General features: G+C 43.5%; 1 long non-coding RNA gene across 1 annotated transcript; it reads right to left on the bottom strand.

Annotated features, from left to right (window-relative positions):
- Window positions 1-13: 13 nt before the first annotated feature.
- Window positions 14-3397, bottom strand: LOC129409847 (uncharacterized). The gene is made up of 3 exons (XR_008632614.1): window positions 3301-3397; window positions 3096-3151; window positions 14-73 (listed from the first exon to the last, which is right to left on the bottom strand). It is a non-coding gene; the product is annotated as an uncharacterized LOC129409847 (long non-coding RNA).
- Between the last annotated feature and the right edge of the window lie 16253 nt (window positions 3398-19650).

The raw sequence follows: 19650 nt of genomic DNA, 5'->3' as shown, positions 1-19650 counted from the left end.
TGGTGGGGCTGTTGGGCAGCTGTTGTGGTGGTGGTTGGGGGAGCTGTTGTGGTGACCGCAGCTGTTGTCAGTCCTGTCAATTTCAAATTGAAATATAACAATTTTTTAGTAAAACATATCGGGAAATTCTTCATTTTTTTGAACTTCTGTTTTTCATTTTCTGAGTCTACGAGCAGGAGAATTTTTTCTTACTTATTACTGGCTGAGATATTAATTAAGCACTCAAACTCATGCAATTATTTATTCACTTAATCTCTACAACTTCTAAGAATCAAAATTATAATAATTTGGTTTAGGGGTTAGGGTTAGGATATGAAGGTAAATATGTTGCATAATGAGAGAGCGTGTACACTTGATTTGAGAACTTGTAAAATATAATGTGAGAATGTGTAAAACAAAACTTTGAACTTGTAATTACCTATTTTCATATACGTGTGTGTTGAATTTGCAGTCACGGTGAAAAAAAAACACATGAGTGCTTGAAAAAAATTTGTGCACTTACGGATTGAGATTTTCACTTGTGGAAAATATTTACACACACGGGAGAAAAATATGAATAAATGTGTAGATATGTAGATATAGAATGTGTGTGATTTGTGACGTCTGCATCCATTATGACAGATACAACCACAATTCAGCGACTGCAACTTCTCAAATGTGTCCCAGCAGGTTCAAATCTGCGCGCCTTGACTTTTGCAACACATTTTGCAATTTGCACATGCACATGAACCTACTGGAAAACATTGGGAAGTTGCAGTCGCTGAATTGTGGTTGTATCTGTCATAATGGATGCAGATGTCACTCTGTTCATGCAAATATCAATCTACACATTTATTCATATTTTTCTCCCATGTGTGTAAATATTTTCCACAAGGGAAAATCTCATCATTGTATGAGCCTCTAAAATGTAGTGCCTGCGGAAGCCTTAAAGGTTGTATGGAGGATTTTTTTTTTGTTTCAAATTGTCAATGATAGCATTATAGAGATGCAGTAGCCTTGTAATTATGATGACCAAAAAAAAGAGAATAAAAATTCATCAACTCTGGACGTGGTGGGGCCAGCTAAACATTTGCCAATAGATAACGACATTGCCTCGTTATCTGTGAGCTGACAGGCTGTCAATCAAACTCCCTACGTTTCTAGCGTAACTGACTTGCCTGCGCGCTGCCGTTACGTGGTTTGCGTACGCCTGTCACACAGTCCACAGACGCAAGACGCACAGACGCTGTTTACTCCACCAACGCAACAGTTCTTAGCGGCTTTTTTTTGACCTATATCTTCCTCGCAGTTCGCACAAAGTTTGTTGCAATGGCAGACAAGAATCCAGGAGCAGTTAGCCGCAAAAGAAAGTCCGTTTTTGAGATTGCTGAAAGAAGAAGACAAGGGGAAAAGCAGCAAAGCCAAACTAAGGTGATTCTTGGAGATTCATTCCAGCGATGGCGCAACTGAAGCAGACGCAGGGTCTAAAGACTGACGCACTGGTCGCCAAATTACTCCTGGACAGGTCACTTCTGCTTATTATGAAAACGTACTTTATTTCCAAGAGCTAGACAAACGTTTTTCAGGACACGAAAGCGATATCCTATGTCTGAAAACGTAATTTTCAAGGCAAAGAAAGAGTCCGCTTGCTGCTGCGTGTTGTAACTAGTTCATTCGCACTGAATCTCCGCGCAACCTTCTCTGCACCCCTTTCCTGCTCCTGTCCCCGCTGCCCGATCCGCTCTTCCCCCTGCTCCTCACTTCTCCGGGCACGGAATCTCCGCGCACCGCTCCCCTCTTCTCTCTCCTCTCCTCTCCCCCCGCTCCGCTCTTCTCCCTGCTCCTCACTTCTCGTCCGCGAACGAAATGTCCGCACACCCGCTCCCCCGCTCCTCACTTCTCCGTCTTGCCTAACCAACACTATAGTTAGTTGTTTACAAGTCATGTGCAGTGCACCGGCTGTAAACAAACCTGTTTCTGGCGTAGTAAGGAAGGCGGGGAGGAGGCGTTTCTATGTAGGGAGCTGTAGGGGAGGGGGGGTGGTTTCACGCATGCGCAACATTTGAAAAAGGACAAACAGTCGCTGGATTTCTCGTTCCTTGGAAAATCCTCTATACAACCTTTAAGTCTGAGCTGAAAAATATATATTTTTTAATAACATCAAAAATAATTAATTTATCCCTATAGTATCAATGGAAGTTGAATATAAATATGGACATTGCACATCATTTGGTACCAGCTTTATGCCTCTACTATGATTAGTTTCTGAGATATGGCAAAAGTGTCATTTCTTTGGCATTTCAAGGACCTTGAATAAGCAATAGGTCCTGAATTTAAACAAATGAAGGGCTTACAACACATTATGCAACTTGAAATTAACACATTTAATCATCATCTTTAATACATGTATTATTATATTATGACTGTACATTATCAGACATGTACACTGTACACCTACAAGTCAAAGCCTCAATAAGAAATAGGGGTGTGCAAAAATATTTAAATATTGATATATAGTATCGTTTAATCTGATAATACAGTATCAATATCGTGGGCTCCTATAGAGCTACAAAAGTGTTGACATTTTCACTGTTTCAATGAGTAAAATTAGTGTTTTTCATTTTAACGTATTGTCTCTCATTTTATCTTTGGCCTTTGTGGATATTGGATAATTATGAAATACATTATATAATTTTGAAAATTAAATAAAACAACTATAACAACAGATATAAAATGGGTACCAAAATATGCGCAATAGCAACATGTATATTCAACATTCACTGACACCATGCCCCTAAAGTTATTTGAGAAAAACTTATTTATTTCTGCCAGAGCCTTGTGGACACCATAAGGATGATACTTAAGAGGTTTGGTGGGCCCAGTAGATATTATTGAATTGATCTTAAAATTGGATACATCTATATCTATATCTATATAGATATATAGATAGATAGAGATATATATAGAGAGAGATATTTATATATATATATATATATATATATATATATATATATATATATATATAGAGAGAGAGAGAGAGAGAGAGAGAGAGAGAGAGAGAGAGAGCACTATACATAAAGTTTTCATATACATATGGATATATTTTTTATACTTACCTATTACAGTTAATAATAGTGTTATGAGTCTTCCACTACCCATTGTTTCTGTAAACCTTTTATGGGAGACACAAAAAACATATTTGACTTTTTATATCAGTAGCACCTCTTTTACATTTAATATTAACAGATATTAAAATAAACTTTAAAGTTTGACTGCATACAAAATATGAATATAAAACATAATAAATATGATCATACTCACTGGAAGGAAAATATTTCCAAATTCTTATGTGCTGCTTATTTTTAAAAGCCTTCGCCAATGATCTTTGAGTGCATGTTGCAGGGCTACATATATCCTCATAGCAGATTGGGCCGGGCCGCCCTTATTAACTTTGTTATTTCAACCTCACTATCTTGATAATAGTCATCGTGGCACTCCCTTTAAAATTTCTCTGGTATTGTTTTTTTTCCATCCAGACATAGACTATTGATACTGGAATAAAGGCCTACCTTCCACCAGTTAATTTTGAAAGGGCAACCCTCGCATTTGTGTATGGAATTCTGTAATCCTTTGTATGTAGGCTTGGACCGGGGTTCCCTGAAGTGTTTACAGAGCACCCAGAAAGCTGCATCTTATCTGCTGACTAAAATTATGAGACAAGTGTATATCACATACAGTAGATTATTTAAAATATTGATTTTTTTTATAAATACCTGTACTTTTTTTGAGGGAGTTACTATACAGAGAGCCCTAAGGTCAGCTAAGACAGGTGACAAAGCCTTTTCTGTGGCAGCGGTCAGACAGTCTCTCTCTGCTTCTCAGTCTTTAACCCAGTTTATATCTACAACCCATCTTTTCTCCCTGACATTTAATACTAGCTAGACAAGATATATTGGTGTTTTTTTTTTTTTATTCTGTGCCTTTTAATTCACTATTCTTATGTATAGTGCTATTTGTTTTTGTATTGTCTTCACTGTAAGAACCACTCTGGTCAGCTTAAGTTGTTTTAAATGTGACATATAAATAGACTTGAACTGATAGGTGTAAGATCACATGATCTATTTATAACCAATTTCTGTGAAAAAACAATCTAGGCCAATTAGATTTTCTTTACCTTCACTCACACCTTCAAAAAAATTACACTATAGGAGCTTGTGCACATTTTTATACACATTAAATGAATAGGTTATAAAAAGCAACCAAACTCTCACCTTATAATTCATACTAATATTGTCAAACCTTAAATTTCCTACTTTCCATAGTCCAGAAATCACAAATAATAAACTGTGTTCCATTCGGTTGATCATAAAGTGAATTAGTAGATTTTTTTGCATTGATATATTTCATAATATACACATGAAAAATATTTTTGTTAGGATTTGGTTTTTTGTTCTCTCCCCCTCCCCTTTTGTTGCAGAGCATGAGTGTGGCAGGGGGCGTGGCTTCTTCCAGAGCAGATGAGACACATCTGCAATCAATTCCTTTATCAGCCTCTGTATTTAGCCCTGGTCTTCTCACCACCATTTTGCCAGATAATTCCGTCCTGTTCGGTAGCGTCTATCAGGCTCTTGGATATGTATCCATTTTGCTCGCTGCTAGTTTTGGACTTACCTGTTCCTGTTTTCGCCCAGGTGTCTCCGTGGTTGTCTGCCGTTGCCTCTGGCTCAAACAAGCACTTACCTTTCAAGGAGCTCATGTGGGACAGCAAGAAGAAAAGCTAAAGCAGATTATGGACTCCCTGCAAACTCTCACTACCGGTGTGTCTCAGCTCAGCAGCCATCTTGATATAGTTGCTTCTCACCTTTCGGCTCAAGCTTCAGCTCCAGCGCCCACACCAGCTCCAGCTTCACCTGTTCCTGCATTTCCAGAGCCCCATTTTGCCCAGTCCCATGAACCATTCATCCCAACACCTGCCAGGTATTCTAGAGAATTAGGGACATGTATGCAATTTTTACATCAATGTATGCTAGTTTTCGACCAACAACCTCTAACCTATGCTACTGATAAAGCTAAAGTAGCTTTCATAATGAGTTTACTTTCTGGTAAAGCTTCAGCCTGGACAGTGCCTTTAGCTAGTAGCTCTGGTACCATTTGTAACTCATTACATACTTTTACTGTTGTGGGAAGAGAAAGCTTTGCAAGGGGTGTTCTTCCAGGGTTTAAGTGAAGAGGTTAAAGATGAACTAGCTGCCTGTGATGAAATCTCTTTGGAGGAACTGATTTCTCTAGCCATCCGTTTAGATAACCGTCTCAGGGAAAGGCATAGGGAGAGAGCAGCAAGGCAAAGTTTTCCTCTTACCTACTCCAGAACTTCCCAACAGCCGGCTCCCTCCTCCCTTCCTCATGTGTCTACACCTGCAGTTCCAGCTTCCTCCACCTCCTCCAACACTGAGGAACCCATGCAAGGGGGGAGATTGGGACTAACCCCTGAGGAACGTCAGCGCCGTCTCAGCCAGAACCTCTGTCTGTACTGTGGCCAGGCTGGCCACATTCTGGTCCATTGTTCGGCTCGTCTAAAAGGGGCGGGTTCATCGGTCTCCGGAGGGGCGCTGGTGAGCCACACACCCACAGATCCCTTCTCCAAACGAATTCAGCTTAAAGGTACTGTCACATGGTCTCAGACCTCTTTCCCTCTCCAAGCCCTGGTGGATTCCGGTGCCGACGACAACTTTATTGATTCTGCATTTGTTTCCCATTGCAACATTCCTATAGACCCTTTACCTGAGCCCAAGAAAGTTTTCACCCTTGATGGAAAGCTACTAGCCTGTTACTCATCGAACTGTTCCTGTGTCACTGCTGCTCTCTGGTAACCACTGCGAGACCATTTCTCTCTACATAGTCTCCTCACCCTCCTCTCCTTTAGTCTTAGGTCTCCCTTGGCTTAAGCTCCACAATCCCCACATAGACTGGTCTACTCTGTCCATAGTTAATTGGAGCATTTTCTGTCACTCACTGTCTTCACTCTGCCGTGCCCACTACTCAGACTGTGTTAACTCCTCCCAAACCAGTCGATCTCACACTTGTCCCCACTGAATACCATGACCTCCAGGAGGTTTTTTCCAAGGACCGAGCTTTGTCACTTCCCCCACACAGGCCATATGATTGCAGCATTGCCCTAATACCTGGTGCCCCTCTACCTACCAGTGAACTCTATAACCTCTCCAAGCCAGAAAGAGAAGCTATGGAGGAATACATTTTGAGCTCGTTGGCTGCTGGTTTAATCCGACCCTCTTTGTCTCCTGTAGGAGCAGGATTCTTCTTCGTAGATAAGAAAGACAAATCTTTAAGACCATGTATTGACTACAGGGGCCTGAATGAAATAACTGTTAAAAACAAGTATCCCCTGCCTCTTATAGACTCTGCCTTCAGCTCCCTCCATGAGGCCACTATTTTCACAAAGCTGGACCTTCGTAATGCCTACCATCTAATACGAATCAAAGAGGGAGATGAGTGGAAAACAGCTTTTAACACCCCACTTGGTCATTTTGAGTATCTGGTAATGCCATTTGGCTTAACTAATGCCCCAGCTGTTTTCCAGGCTCTTATCAATGATGTTCGAGAGACATGTTAAATAGGTTTGTGTTTGTGTACTTGGATGATATTTTGATCTTTTCTCATTCTTATCAGGAACATGTTCAACATGTGAAACTTGTTCTACAGCGCCTCCTAGAGAACAGACTTTATGTGAAAGCTGAGAAGTGTGAATTTCATGTGTCCTCTGTTAGTTTTTTAGGCTTTGTTGTGGAGAAGGGGCAAATTAAGACTGACCCAGCTAAGATTAAGGCTGTGGTTGAATGGCCCACTCCTACTAATAGAACAACTTCAAAGGTTTCTGGGATTCACTAACTTTTACTGAAGATTAATTCGCGATTATAGCAAAGTTGCCTCTCCACTAACAAAGTTAACATCTTTGAAAGAACAGTTTCTGTGGTCAGCTGAGGCAGAGGCAGCCTTTGTTAGATTAAAGAGTCTATTTTGTTCTGCACCTGTACTTTCACATCCTGATCCATCTGCACAGTTTATTGTTGAGGTGGATGCATCAGGGCAGTCCTCTCACAGCGCTCCACATCAGACCAAAAGCTACATCCTTGTGCCTTCTACTCATGCCGATTGACCCCCGCAGAGATGAATTATGATGTGGGAAACCGAGAGCTTCTGGGCGTTGTGATGACTCTGAAGGAATGGAGGCACTGGCTGGAGGGCTCTACTCAACCATTTTTGGTATGGACAGATCATAAAAATTTGTCTTTCCTTCGGTCCGCCCACAGGCTCAACTCTCGTCAGGCTTGGTGGGCTCTCTTCCTGGGCCGTTTCAATTTCTCCTTGCCTTCCGTCCTGGGTCCAGGAATATGAAACCTGATGTTCTGTCCTGTCAGTTCGCCTCCTCTGTAGATTCTCCTGAGGAACCCATTTTGCCTGCTACCTGTATTGTTTGAGCAGCCCGCTGGGAGGTGGAGAAAGTGGTCCAGGAGGCCCAGGTGAGTGACCCCACGCCTAAGGGATGTCCACGGGGTTGCCTATTTGTTCCTGAATCTGCTAGGTCAGTGGTGCTTCAGTGGGGTCATGCGTCCAAGGTCTCCTGCCATCCTGGGTTCCACCGCACTCTGACCCTGCTCCAGCAGCGCTTCTGGTGGCCATCCATGTCGTCTGACACCAGAGAATTTGTTTCTACCTGCTCCGTTTGTGCTCGTAGTAAGTCCTCTCACCGTGCTCCAGCTGGACTCCTCCGCCCACTTCCTATTCCCCATCGGCCTTGGTCGCACATTGCGGTGGATTTTGTTACTGGCCTCCCGCCTTCAGAAGGTAATACTGGTATCCTTACGGTTGTAGACAGATTCTCCAAGTCTGTGCACTTCATTCCACTCACCAAACTGCCCTCCGCTTTTGAGACTGCCAATTTACTCATTAAACATGTGTTTAGGATACATGGTATACCTCAGGATATTGTTTCGGACAGGGGGCCACAATTTACCTCTCTGGTTTACAGAGCCTTCTGCCACTCACTGGGAGCCCCAAGCCAGCTTGTCCTCAGGGTATCATCCACAATACCAATGGCCAGACGGAGCGGGCCAATCAAGACTTGGAGTCTGCTCTTCGTTGTGTCACTGCACGTCACCCTGCTTCCTGGTCCACCCACCTCCCTTGGATTGAATACGCCCATAACTCCTTGGTCAGCTCAGCCACTGGAATGTCTCCATTCATGGCAGCCAATGGGTTTCTCTGTTCCCTACCCAGGAGAGAGATGTTGCAGTACCATCCATTCAGCAACACCTTCGGCGAGCCCGGCATGTCTGGCAGGAGGTCCGTGCTGCACTATGCCGTACGGCCGCTCGCAACCAGAGGCTTGCTGATCGCCATCGGTCTCCTGCTCCTGACTATGTGCCTGGCCAAAAGGTTTGGCTCTCAACCCGTGACTTACCTCTTCAGACTGAATCCCGCAAACTGGCACCCAGGTATATTGGTCCTTTTGTCATTGAGCGCATAATCAATCCCACCGTTGTTAAACTGAAGCTGCCCACCGTCTTTGAATGTCCACCCTGCCTTTCATGTGTCTCTCCTTAAACCTGTTTCCACGAGTCCCCTGAGCCCTCCAGCCGAACCCCCCCGGATTGTTGACAACCATCCTGCCTTCACTGTTCGGCGTTTGCTGGATGTCCGGAGACGGGGCCGTGGCTTCCAGTATCTGGTGGACTGGGAGGGGTACGGTCCTGAGCAGCGATCACGGATCTCCCGCTCCCTTATTCTGGACCCCCAGCTACTCACCGACTTCTATACTCTCCATCCGGACAAGCCTGGTAGGACGCCAGGGGGCGTCCCTTGGGGGGGGGGGGGGTACTGTTAGGATTTGTTTTTTTGTTCTCTCCCCCTCCCCTTTTTGTTGCAGAGCTTGAGTGTGGCAGGGGGCGTGGCTTCTTCCGGAGCAGATGAGACACATCTGCAATCAATTCCTTCATCTGCCTCTGTATTTAGCCCTGGTCTTCTCACCACCACTTTGCCAGATAATTCCGTCCTGTTTGGTAGCGTCTATCAGGCTCTTGGATATGTATCTGTTTTGCTTGCTGCTAGTTTTGGACTTGCCTGTTCCTGTTTTCGCCCAGGTGTCTCCGTGGTTGTCTGCCGTTGCCCCTGGAGAAGTCGGCCAACTCCCTGCCTCCTCAGCCTGCCTTCCGTTTGTAAAATAAACTGTTTAAAACTTGACTGAGTCCTGGCTCTGCTTTTGGGTCCCTCTTGCCAAACCTTAACAATTTTGCAATTAAAAAATCAGATTCATGTTTTTTAAAGCCCAATTTATGGTCATGGGTCACCTTGAATCCCCTCAAATATTCTAACTATGCATCAAACCGATGCAGACAGCAAGAGAAAGCGCCACAGAGGGCTGTGATTGGCCCTCTCTGTTTGCTCTACATACATTTCCAGTACTCTGCTTTGCCAGAAGGCAATACTAGCCTCCTAGTGTTGTGGAGGTGAATTACTTGGCGGCGCATAGACCTCGACGCAGCTCCATAAATCAAAAACGCCAGTGGCAACACAATAGCAGCAGTGTGTGACATAGAACTGTAATTCGGCTTCTCATTTTTTCATCCCGGATTCACATTTGTGGGGTTTTTTTGTAAAAAAAAAAAAAAAAAAAAAAAAAACTGGCTACAAAATAGTTGACTGGTCCCCATTGTAATTGTTTTGTATTTAACCAAATTAGTCCTGAGAATTTTTTGCTGTTTACACAGATTTTGAATACTTATGGCAGTGTAAATGTAGCATATATGATGATGCTTGCCAAAAGGAATAAAGTTTATTGTAGGCTAGATCAGAAGAAGATATCGGCTCTGGGAGGTGCGTGACAGAACAATATGGAGTCAGAAATTATGATTTAGTGGCTGGTGCCATGTATTAACAGTGCTTATAGTGAACAACAAAAACAATATTTACAATTCTGCAGATTAGGGAATCAAGCTTGATACCAGTAATATTGCGGTACATTTACAAGTTTCCTTATAACGAATGTGTAACCATATAGAAGAGTTAACAGTACAGTCCAGTGACTTTTACTCCAACACATTGACTGCAATAGCAGTGCACAGTCACCTATCTCGCTTTCCACGGGGTAGTAGTGAGAATGGAAGTCCAGAATTTTTAACCGAGGGTTTGAATTGTCCTTAAGCGCGGAAACAGTAGTAGGAGCGAGTAGTAAATAGAAACAGGGTGGGGAGCGACTGGCTGTACAGCCTCCTACCAGACCGCAGAAGGGATGATGGTAGTGATGGTAACGATGATATGGGTCACGTAGGTTCATGGGCTGTTCTAGCTCGCCATCGAAGGGGGGTTTTGCACCCAATGGGGCACACCTGGCCTGTATGGTAACAGACAGGACCGTAAGTAATGGAATAATTCAATTAGCTAGCTATATATATATCAATTAATCAATAAATCTCAGTCTCAGTGTATACAAAATTATTTACAGAGTGCACATTACATAATATTTTCTCTATAAAAGTGCGTTTCATAGATAGTATAAACACAACAAACACTAACAAATTGCACTTGAATGGAATCAAAGATCTTAAAAATGACTTTTAAATGCATCAGTTAAGCAACATCAGGTGGAACAATGGCCTGCAATTGGCGACATTTGCATATGAATGAAAATCGGCAGGTGAAAACAAACAAGTGCAAGATGCTAGCGGCATAAGTTGCTAATGCTAACAACTCGATACACAACAGACAAACAGATTCACCAATCCCACTGTGAAATGGTTGCGCGGCTAGAACACTTCTTCTGCGGTGATATGAGACCTCTAAAACGTAAGTTACCATTTTAGTTTAGAGCGGATACATCAAAGACGAGTAAAAGTTTAATTTGCGTGGCTAACCTGAACAGCAGTCCTGTGGCTCCTCTCCCCAACTCCTGAATGAGGGAGAGCAGGCACAGGAGGCTTGTATAGGGCGCTGCGAACGATTTCATTGGAGGATCGCACGCTGTGTGCGCGTAGCGGCACGTGACTTTACGTGGTTTACGTACAGGTAGAAATAATAAATAAATATTTTATTCAACGCGGTTAGGCACGTTTTTAGACCTGGGTTACATAAACAAATGGTCACTTTCAGTGAAGGCCATACAAAGTCATGCTGTAGCTATTAGGAATTACTGGTCGGACCCAAATATGCAGAGAGAGAGAAAAAAAAGGTATTTTATTAACAAAAATAGTTGTGGAGGGGGGATAGATTCCAGGGGAGGCAGGACGGGTCCAGGTTGGCTGCAAATGGGAGGTATGAGGTGATGGAGGCTGACCAGAGGCTTACGGAAACAGGTGGCAACGGGATGAGGCTGGCTCCAAACGGAAGTGCTGGGGATAGGACAAAAAGAAACTGGTAAGTATCGTAAAGTCTTTGGAATTCTCGAAAAACATAAAAAAGCCTGAGTTGTTCAACACTAGAATGACAGAACGATCTGGCACTGAAGAGAAGGTCAGCAGGTCTTTTATGGCAGGAGATTATTAATTGATGAGTATCAGGAGTGGAGCTCAGCAGGTGCGCGATTGGGATCCGCCCAGGAAATGCCAAACAAGGTCAGGAAAAAAGGTGAGGGGGAGCAGGATGAAACCCTCACAGTAGCCATCATATATAAAACTCTGGATGGTTTTTTAGATATATATTTTACACCAACATGTGTTCTTATTATCTCTAAAAAATATGATTCTCACCCTAACCCTTAACAATGATATTAATTCATTAAATTTATATAGTGCTTTTTTGTACAATTAAAGAAGCTTTACATTGCATTATTCACAGTATGCCCTGGTGATTGCCGATTTGTATTTTATTTTTTTTTAAAAAAAAAATTGCTGTGGTATATTTTATGTAACTCAACTGTAATTCAATCAGTACATGCCTCACTCTCAAATCAATAGAAACAGAAACAGTGTGCTACTGGTCCTACAGGTTTCTGACTCCCCCGCAATAGACATCTGAAAGTGCTGTGTCATTCAGTGTGGTGGACATTGCAATACCAGTACCGTACCATACCATACCAGTGGATGAGAGAGAGAGAGAGAGAGAGAGAGAGAGAGAGAGAGAGAGAGAGAGAGAGACAGAGAGAGAGTCTACCCATGTGGAGGGTGAGGAAGATATATCTATTTCTCTCTCTCTATATATATATATATATATATATGTGTGTGTGTGTTTCTCACCTTCCACGGTGGTTGGTCTCTCTCACCCTCATCCAGCTTGGGCCTGGGAGCCTGAGAGTTCTGCGCATACAATACCCACCATGGCAAAGACGGTTAGAGGCTAAAATCAAGGAGGTGCGGAGAGAAGTGAGCCAACTGTCAGAGGCCCAGAAAGGTGCAATGAAAAAGCAAGTGCCCAAGAGGTACAACCAGTTGCCCATACCTGAAGCACTCGAAACTGCCAAACAAAGGCTCCAAGCCTTGGCCAGCCGCCTAAAGAGGTACACCACGAGATAACGAGGCCAGACGAATAAACCGGCTGTTCGCAACACAACCGGCGAAAGTGTACGCTCAGTGGCAGGGTAATAACACCAGAGCATACCCACCAAGGCTGGAGACTGAGAGGTACTGGAAAGGCATATGGGAAAGGGAGGCATCACATAACACCGATGCACAGTGGCTGGTGGATCTGAGAGAAGACCACAGCAACCTCCCTGAACAGAATCCAGTCACCATCACAGTGGCAGACATCCAGGGAAGAGTCTCAGGTATGAAAAACTGGACCGCACCGGGCCCTGACATGATCCATGCGTACTGGCTAAAGAAGCTCACTGCCCTCCACGAGCGCCTGGCAGCACAGATGAACCAGCTGCTAAAGGATGGGACTCACCCTGAATGGTTAACCCAAGGGCGTACGATGCTGATCCTAAAGGATCCCTCAAAGGGTGCAGTCCCACCCAACTCCACTTCCACAACATGGAAGCTCATGTCAGGCATCATTGCGGCTAAGATAAGTGGGCACATGAATCAATACATGAGTGCAGCACAGAAGGGTATCGGCAAAAACACCAGGGGAGCCAAACACCAACTCCTGGTTGACCGAACAGTCGCCCGCGACTGCAGAACCCGTAAGACCAACCTGTGCACTGCCTGGATTGCGAACTCGATGCGGTTGTGGAAAACCACCCTTGAAGCCAAGGGGAAGCCACTTGCACATGTGTCCATCAAATGTGGCATATACCAAGGAAACTCACTGTCCCCACTACTGTTCTGCATAGGCCTGAACCCTCTCAGCCAAATAATCGACCGCACTGGCTATGGATACCGACTCAGAAATGGGGCCACCATCAGTCACCTCCTCTACATGGATGACATCAAGCTGTACGCTAAGAGTGAGCGAGACATCGACTCACTGATCCACACCACAAGGATCTACAGTACAGACATTGGGATGTCATTCGGGCTTGAGAAATGTAGCAGGATGGTGACAAAGAGAGGGAAGGTAGTCCACACAGAGGGGGTGTCACTCCCAGAGGGAACAATAGCAGACGTTGAGGACAGTTACAAGTACCTTGGTATCCCACAAGCAAATGGCAACCTTGAAGAGGCAACAAGGAAAGCGGCTACGGCCAAATACCTGCAAAGAGTGAGCCAAGTCCTTAGAAGCCAGCTCAATGGCAAGAACAAGGTGCAGGCAATCAACAGCTACGCCCTGCCAGTGATCAGATACCCTGCAGGGATTGTAAGCTGGCCAAAGGAGGAGATACAGACCACAGATGTTAAGACACAAAAGCTCCTGACCATGCATGGAGGGTTCCATCCCAAATCCAGCACCCTGAGACTGTACATAGGCCGGAAGGAAGGGGGCCGAGGACTAGTGAGTGTGGGAACCACTGTCCAGGATGAAACATCCAAGCTCCTTGAGTACATCAAGGACAAGGCCCCGGCAGATGAGGTGCTCAGAGAATGTCTCAGACAGTGGGGTCCAGAGGAAGAGGTGCTGGAGGGACCATCATGGCAGGACAAACCCCTACATGGGGCGTACCACCGGAACATAACTGAAGTGGCTGATATCAAGAAATCCTACCAATGGCTTGAGAGGGCTGGTCTGAAGGACAGCACAGAGGCACTGATCCTGGCTGCTCAGGAGCAGGCCCTGGGCACTCGAGCAATAGAGGCCCAGATCTACCACACCAGACAAGACCCACGGTGTAGACTGTGCAAAGAGGCTCCTGAGACAGTCCAGCACATAACTGCGGGGTGTAAGATGCTGGCAGGGAAAGCATACATGGAGTGACATAACCAAGTGGCGGGCATAGTGTACAGAAACATCTGTGCAGAGTACGGGCTGGAAACCCCAGGATCAAGGTGGGAAACACCTCCAAAGGTTGTGGAGAACCAACCAGACATAGTGGTGGTGGATAAGAAACAGAGCAGAGCCATGGTGGTGTACATCGCAATACCAAGCGATGGTAATATCAGGAAAAAGGAACACGAGAAGCTAGAGAAATACCAGGGGCTCAAGGAAGAGCTGGAGAGAGCCTGGAAAGTAAAGGCATCAGTGGTGCCTGTGGTGATTGGAGCACTCGGGGCTGTAACCCCCAAATTGGAAGAGTGGCTTCAACAGATACCGGGAAAAACAATGGACATCTCAGTCCAGAAAAGTGCAGTACTGGGAACAGCAAAGATACTGTGCAGAACTCTCAAGCTCCCAGGCCTCTGGTAGAGGACCCGAGCTGAATGAGGGTGAGAGAGACCTCCCACCGTGGAAGGTGAGAAACACATTATTATATATAAAAAACAAGTGCATATCATGCTTGTTCTGTGCACCCAGCACTGGTTCATCATGTCACTTTGATGCAATTTAAAATAGTATCGATTGTTTTATAAATACCTGCACTTTATTTAAGGGAGTTACTACACCTTGTGCCTTGAATCCACTATTTGTATGGTGTTATTTGTGTTTGTATTGTCTTTGATATTGTTGTTGTCTGTAAAAACCACTCTGGTCAGCTTAAGTTGTTTTAAATATACTAAATAAACTTTAATTGAATTGATAGGTGTAGCCAGTATACACACCCCCTACCACGGCGCGGCAGTGTAGTTCACTCTGGAAGGAAACCTCCCACTATTTAAGAATGCTAATTACTAACTCTTGCTGTTGCAAGGAGTGGAGGTTCTGTCTTTTGACTGTGTCTTTATGGAATTTATGGCAAAGAAAGGACATTGTCATGGAGTATTTGGACTTGATCGGGAACACGTCTCAGGAAAACTGTTCACACTTTGTCTAACCACAGTGGTTCAGGTACAGGATCTTGGGCCACAACATTAAGTGTGAGTGATAGACTTCAAGGAATCACATGGTCTAAATTCTGTGAATTACATTTTCTTAACCTTCAATGACAACTTCAAAAAAAATTACCTTGTAGGAGCTTATACACATTGCACATTTTTATACACATTAAATGTATAGGTTATGGACTTCCGGCTTGGCTTAACATGGAGTAGGACGTGCGGAACGGCTCCTGCATAGATTGTTATTATCCATTAGTTTGGCACACTTTTCCAACTCCCAATACTTGACTTTCAAGTATATCTAAACTTAAGGTTTGTATTTTTCTCGTTTTTGCTGATCAAGATGTCGCGCAAGGGTAGAAATGCGAATGTCCCTTCGCCTCCTCAGTCGGGGCCTACTACTAGCATCGCATCCCCGCTGCCTAGCATGTCCGAGGTGCCCGAGGCGCTCGAAAAACAGCCAGCCGAGCCAGAGGCAACTGTTTTGAAGACTGAACATCTGGATGCTTTCGGGAAGAGATGAAGACACTTTTTAAAACCGAACTGCAAGAGGCTTTTGATGCGCACTTGATATCAGTAAGAAACGAGCTGTGTGTGCTTAAGACTGAACTCTCCGCCGAAGTTGACAAAGTAAAACAAGATGTCGCGGGACTCAGGTACACTGTTGTCGAGGTGGAGCAATCGCTTTCCACGTATACGGATGACATGGTGAATCTTCGTTCCAAGGTGGAGATCATGGCCAAAGATTTACAGAGACTGGAGAATAGGTGTGAGGATTTGGAGTCCAGATCCCGCCGTAATAATGTGCGCATTGTCGGTGTGCCCGAGAACCAAACGCTATCTTGTGAGTATGTATCATCACTTTTGATGGAAGCCTTTGCACTCAAGAAGGAACCACTTGTGGATCGCGCACACCGGACCGCGAACCTTCATCCCGGCGGACGTCCTCGCACTATAGTAGCCAGGCTACATTACTACTCGGACTGTGCCAATATCCTCCGGAGGGCCAGGGAACTGCAGCGTATCGCAATAAGAGACATGAACATATCATTGTTCCCGGACTACACCACAAAAACTGCTAGAGCCCGTGCAGCCTTTAATGAGGTGCGCCGCCAGTTACGGGACATCCAGGGAGTCCGTTACGGCATTTTCCACCCGGCCAAGTTACGCATCACCTATGAGGGAATACAACGCGACTTCACTTCTCCGGAGGAGGCAAAACTGTATGTTAAGACTATAACGAAATAGAATGCCCATGGACACTAATATTATTGTTTATTAAAGCCGCTGTAGGGTAAGTGATGCCTCAGATTTTATATTGTAACTGAACCACTTAGATAATACTTTTTGTTTTTATACGTACTTTACCTGTGCCAGACGTTTTTCCAGCTATTAGAGTAGGAGCCATTATGTTTAGTTAGTTAGTTAACATCACAGTCGTGAGCGTTTTTGTTTTGATTGCTCCGTTTGGGAGCGTGCACTGCCATCGCTATCGTTTGGGGATAGGGACTTTTGCTGTGCGAAAGGGAGGGGTGAGGGTGCGGGGTTTTGTTTGGTGTGCAACATGCCATGTTATTTTACTTTGTTCTCTTTATTCCCCCTTTTCTGTCTCCTTATTCTTTTCTCTCTTCTCTTTCTCCCTTCTTTCTGTGGGGGCATTATATAAAGCTTGCAATGGGGGCTAGATGGCTTGTGCTCCAAGTCAAAATGTAAAGTCGATAAATAGTATTAGATTTTTGACTTGGAATGTAAAAGGTTTAAACGGCCCTATTAAACGTTCAAAAATGTTTTCACATCTAAAACGCCTCAAAAGTGACGTCATATTTCTCCAAGAAACTCATTTACGAGACAGAGATCATGTCAGGCTCAATTGTTCATGGGTAGGACATGTCTTCCACTCTTCATTTAATACTAAGGCCAGAGGAGTGGCTATTCTAATAAACAAAAGAATACAGTTCACAATGTCAAAAGTAATGGTTGATAAAAATGGGAGATACTTAATTGCTGTCGGCACAATGTGTAATAATCCAATATTGTTGGTCAACGTTTATGCCCCCAATTTCGATGATTCAGGTTTTATGCATAGGCTGTTGAGTGGCATCCCTTCCCTGGATACTCACCTGTTAATATTAGCTGGGGATTTTAATTGTGTTATTGATCCCATATTGGACCGTTCAAACCCCAAAACTACAGTTCAGTCTGCCATGTCTAAAACTATCTCCGATTTTCTTTCACAAAATGGACTAGTTGATCCGTGGAGGTTCTATAATCCAAATGCCAAAGCATATTCTTTCTTTTCTCAAGTACATCAGTCATTTTCACGCATTGATTATTTTTTTGTAGATGGTTCACTTACTTCTAAAGTAGTCCCATCAGAATATCACCCAATTGTGATTTCTGACCATGCACCACTTAGTGTTAATATTGCACTATCAAACAAACCTATTTTCTCTTCGCCCTGGAGGTTTAATTCTTTATTGTTGTTGAATGAGGAATTTAATGATTTTATTAAATCTCAAATTGATGAATACATAACTTTTAACAAAAGGGATTCAGTATCTTGCTCGCTGCTGTGGAAGTCTATGAAGGCATATTTGCGTGGACAAATCATCTCCTTTTCTGCTCATTTTAATAAGGGTCATAGGGCAAAACTTCAGGAGTTATTAACAAAAATTGGGTATATAGATTGGTGATAATCCCTCTCCCGATCTGCATAAACAGCGACTTGATCTTAAAACTGAATTAAATTTACTCTCTACTTCTGATGCTGAACGACTTTTACTCCGTTCGCGTGCAACTTATTATGAACATGGTGATAAACCAAGTAGACTTTTGGCCCATCAGTTAAAACCACTTACCATCCACCCGCCCGCCGGCGGGCGATTTTCCCAAAAAAAAAAAGTTCACTCTGTATTTTCACCTTCATTATTGTTTTCACTACTGGCATGCCATACATCGTTTGGAAGCTTCATTTCTCAATAAAACAACCATATCATTCATTTTATGCCATACAACGAGCCCAAAACGCTATAACTTAAAAATTCACATCATAATCAAAGAATAAAATACGCGTTTCTTACCTTTGAGCCGGTTCTGTCGGTCCAAAACGCGTTCAATCCATGAAAAGTTGTACTCAATAAGTCCGTAATAGTCCACAGAAAAAGAATATCAAGTTGTTTTTTCCATAAAATAATTCCATGAGGGGAAATAATCCAGAAAACCCTCGTCTGTATGAATCGATGGATACAATGATATGAAAAAAAGTTTCTCTTCTCTCCCTTCTTCCACTGCGTTTCCAGCAGGTTTGCTAGCACTGTTGGGTACGCTTGTTTTCCTCACACTCTTAGCTTCAAAATCAGACCCTCCCCGCTGTTGTCGGTGCCGGGGTTTAGGTGGGGCAAGCCGCTGAAGAAGCTAACGCACCCACGTACTTCCTGGCTTTACGCACGCGTCCTCAGCATGGATCAGTTTGTTTACGGGAAATCTCTTCAGTCATTGGATCTTCCAGAAAGTGATTGACATATTGTTTTAGCCTATCACCAGAGCTTTCAAACGGTGGGTGGGACATTCAGATAGTATTGGAAACGGACCCTGTGTTTATAAGCGTAAGAGCGAGGGAGACAAGGAGCAGTGCGGGCGGTGATATAGAAGGCAGATCTTCCACTTGGAGGACAATTTTGGCTACTTTTAGTTTTTTTTCTTGAGAAAACATGCCTAAAGCTCAGAAGAATTAGTATTATAATAATAACAATTATTATTATTATTATATTATTATTATTATTTTGGCACAAATTTGGCAATCTTGAGCCGAATTGTCATTTTGTTTACACAAAGGCTCACAGCATCGAAACCCTTTGTCCTAGAGATCTGAAATTCTACACAGTTGTTGCCAACAACTTGAACAATGAGTGTAGTGAGTCACAAATGCCTAGCATGAAGTATGCCCAAGCTAAGGCCTTTATTTTTTTCAAATTTTTTTTCGAAGCAAAAAAATAAAAAATTTTTTTTCAATTTTAATTGACTGTACTGTAGGTTAGGCAGCACTCACAGTCTTCATGTACATATCTACAGAAACTAGAAGGCCTAAGCTTTAAAATGGTGCCTCACACAAGCATGTGGGTTCTAAGGTTTTCTTTTAATAAGCTATGGCATTTGGGTATGTCTTACCGTTGTGCACACACCAAAATGAGGTGGGTGGTAACAGGTTTTAAAGCATCAAGCAGCATCTAGATTTATATCTCAAATTAAAGACAAAACAAATAATTTGGTTTCTGATCCAAAAGCAGTAAATGAAGTTTTTAAAGAGTATTATTTTTCTTTATACCAGTCTGAATCCACAGCAATTCCCTCAGAACTTTCTGCTTTTCTTGAC

Source organism: Boleophthalmus pectinirostris, unplaced genomic scaffold (genome assembly GCF_026225935.1).
Source record: "Boleophthalmus pectinirostris isolate CB_2022bp ecotype Guang Dong unplaced genomic scaffold, ASM2622593v1 HiC_scaffold_20, whole genome shotgun sequence".
NCBI classification, from domain to species: domain Eukaryota; kingdom Metazoa; phylum Chordata; class Actinopteri; order Gobiiformes; family Gobiidae; genus Boleophthalmus; species Boleophthalmus pectinirostris.
The sequence above is the reverse complement of the archived record's forward strand: the minus strand, read 5'-3'. Positions and strand labels throughout refer to the sequence as shown.